The 3,443-nt window shown below is 32.3% G+C and overlaps 1 protein-coding gene across 1 annotated transcript in view; it reads left to right on the top strand.

The window, feature by feature from the left end:
- Nucleotides 1–3,443, top strand: part of LEMD2 (LEM domain containing 2) — a 23,583-nt gene that overhangs the window by 3,193 nt on the left and 16,947 nt on the right. The gene's annotated exons all lie outside the window — the stretch shown is intronic.

Raw genomic sequence — 3,443 nt, 5'->3', positions numbered from 1 at the left:
TCCTCCTCCTCCTCCTCCTCCTCCTCCTCCTCCTCCTCCTCCTTTTTCAGTACTGTCAGGAAAAACAAGAAGAAATTACAACAACCATATTGTATGAGTTGTACGACTATCTTGCAATTCAAGCTGGTAAGTTCTGATCAGTCAGAGTATGAAAATGATTATTTCTATCAACTGGGATATTTTCAGATTAAATATAAATGCAATTTTATATGTGGTGAATATAAGGCATGATTGATTAAGGCAGCACTGTTTCTATAATGATCATCTGTATATCTACTAGAATACAGGACATAATGCAACTGGATCTCCACATTTGCTTGGATTAATTGGAATTAAAAGACATACTGCTTGGAGTGCTAAAAATAATAAAGAGCTATTCTGACTTAGAATCAATGATACCCATGATTTTTTGAATCCCAGGTTAAAGCTACCCAAGATGGCAGCCTTGGCTAATATTTAATTATGTGCTAGGTAGAAAAGTACTTCCTTTTATCCTTTCTGAATGTCCCACCATTTAGTGTCATTTTTCACACGGTTATCTTTTTATACATACAATAAAAACTAATATAAAATTTAAAAAAGAGAAAAAGAAAACTAAAAGTGCAAGAAAAGAACAATGGAAAAGAAAATGATACAAAGTAGCTTCTGACCTTCTTTACAGCAGTTATAAATATAGTTATAAATTTATCTCTTACTGTGTGGTTACAACATAGCATTTTTAATACTCTGTTTTTTATATAATCATCAAAATCATAAGTTCATTTTTTTCAGTTTCACCTAAAAAGTCAATAAGGAGTTTTCATCCAGCAGTAAACGTAGATATTGTCTTTTCTCTGATCAAAGAAGTTAATTTAGCCATCCTAGCAAGATTCATCATCTTCACCAACCATTTCTCCTTTGTGGGTAGTGCTGAATCTTTTTATTTATGTACGTACAATAATATTACTACAGTTATCATGTACAAAAACAAAGTTCCATAAGTTTTTCCAACTGTTTCTCCAATCCCAAAAGAAAAACCTCTGGTCTCAATTGTATATTAATCTTTCAAATCCTCTGAAACTGTGTGTATTTGAATCCAAAATTTTCTAGCTTTTTACACATCCACCAAACAATATGAAATGTTCCTTCTTGTTGAGAGCTGAAGAAGCTTCTTGGATGAGAAGCTAAACGTCTTCAAAGAAAAACAAGAAAGTCCAGTTGCCTCGTGAAAAAGCACTTTTGGGGTTCCTTCTTGTTGTTCACATTTCTAGCATAAATGTGAAATGCCTTTATATATTCTGGATAATTTTCTGGTGACATATATCAATTGTACGTCACTTTATAAATGTTCCCTTTAGGATTATAATTTGGTATAAATTTCAATCCTCTCAGATACATATTTTACCATTGTTCCATCTTTATATTATAACCAAAGACTTTAATCCGCTTGGTCATACATACTTTCACTTGCTATTCTTGTTTCAAGTTTCACTAAAAGTTAGTACGTTTTAACAATTCCTAATAATTTGTACACAGTTTTGTTTCAAACTCATTCTTATAATGTTCAAAACCATAAATTATTTTATCTACTTTAAATCTTTCTAGTAATAGTGAATAAGAGAACCATTAGCTAATATAACCTCTGCCACAGTTCTTTTCCTTATTTAAAGCTCTAGTATCTTGTGATAAGTTAACCATTTGTATTTGCCTATATTTCTCTGCTTCTTGTGCTGAGATCCACACAGGAGCATAACCTGTGTTTATATCTATTCCATATTCTAACATAATTATTTTTAAGATCCACATTAACCTTGTTAACCACCCTGATCTCAGGTCATGTCCTTCCAAAATGTCCAGGCCCAAAAGCCTTCTATTTCTCAGCAATACCCACTCTTTATCCAAATCAAACGGCAAACTGCAAAATACAATTTCAAATCAGGTGAATCTAATGCTCCTCTTTCCCTTGCATCTTGTAACACTTTACAGTTAACTTGTAATTTTCCCCCTCCCACATGCATTTAACTATATATTTCTGCCACTGTTTTTATAGTATATCAATTGTCAAAACAGTTATTGTCTGAAACAAAACATCTTTCTAGACAAGACATTCATTTTTCTCACAGAAATTCTCCCCAACAATGACAATTGTAGTTTATTCCACCTTATCTTTTTTTAACTTCATTCCATGTCTTAACATAGTTATTTTGAAATAATATACAATTCATATTTATCATGATATCCAGATATTTTACCTTTTTATCAATCTTAAAACCCATTCTATTCATCTGCTTGATCATTACTTTCACATTTTTGTTAACATCTTTATCTTTTGTTTATTCATCATAAAACCTGATAATGCACCAAATTCTTTTAATTTGCACATTAATATTTCAGTTCCCCTTAAAAGATCTTCTAGGGCCAACTCCAAGTTATCTGCAAAAGCCCTTAATGTATACATTTCTTTTTTAAATCTTTACTCTCACAGTCCTCTCAACGTATATCTCTATTCAGTATTTCAAAAATCAAAATAAACAAGAAAGCAGACTGTGGGCAGTCCTGTCTTGTTCCTTTTTTTGTATCTCATAGTAAAGAGTATATTTACATTGAGTTGTAAATCGATTTAGTCATTTTATAAAGTTTTTTTCCAAACTTTGAACAAGAAAACACAGTTGAAATTACCAAAGAACTTCTCTGCATCTAAGAAGATTAGTGTGCTTTCATTATGTTGTTCCAAAATGTTCAGCACATTTGTAACATAGTTCTTTAACTGTGTTTTAGTAAAACCACACTGATCCTTGTGAATAAATTCTTGCAAAAACTATTTTGAGTATACCAGTTAAAACTGTTGTGAATAACTTTATTGTCATTATTCAATCATTGTTTTCTTATTAAAGTCAAATCTTGTCTTTCTTTAGGTATTAATGTTATACTAGCCTATTTCCAGCTCTCTGGTATTTTTCCTCCCCATAGGATAGAGTTTATCATGTCTTGTAAAGGTTTTGACATACAGTATAATAAGGAAGTTTCTGAAATTATAAAAGAGATTAAATTAGGAAAGGTGCCTGAACAAGATGGATTATCAGGTTCTTATTATAAATGTTTAGGGGATTAACTTTAAAACCTTTACAAAACATGATGAACTCTAGACCGTATCTTGATTTTTAATTTTTTGCTTAGAATAACTTTTTTGATTGTAACAACCCATATACTTCCTTTCTTTCAGGCTTATTCATTTTTCTTTGTCTATGTTCCTTCTAATCTGCATTGTAGAAGGGGCGTTGTCTTACCTGAACGCCTTTTCTCAGCACGGAGATGGAGGATCCACCCATGGGTAGTAGACTGTATTCCTGCCCAATCAGATTAAGTCAGCCAAAGTTGCCACGCCCGTCCTGGACCCTAGATTCCAGTCTTGACGCGAGCGAAGCCATTGACTGACATAGGACGTACTGGCTCAGAAACTAAAC

The sequence above is a fragment of the Protobothrops mucrosquamatus genome, unplaced genomic scaffold, assembly GCF_001527695.2.
Source record: "Protobothrops mucrosquamatus isolate PMUCROS unplaced genomic scaffold, P.Mucros_1.0 scaffold346, whole genome shotgun sequence".
Classification (NCBI taxonomy): domain Eukaryota; kingdom Metazoa; phylum Chordata; class Lepidosauria; order Squamata; family Viperidae; genus Protobothrops; species Protobothrops mucrosquamatus.
Note: the sequence above shows the minus strand (reverse complement) of the source record. Positions and strands in the feature narration are given on the sequence as shown.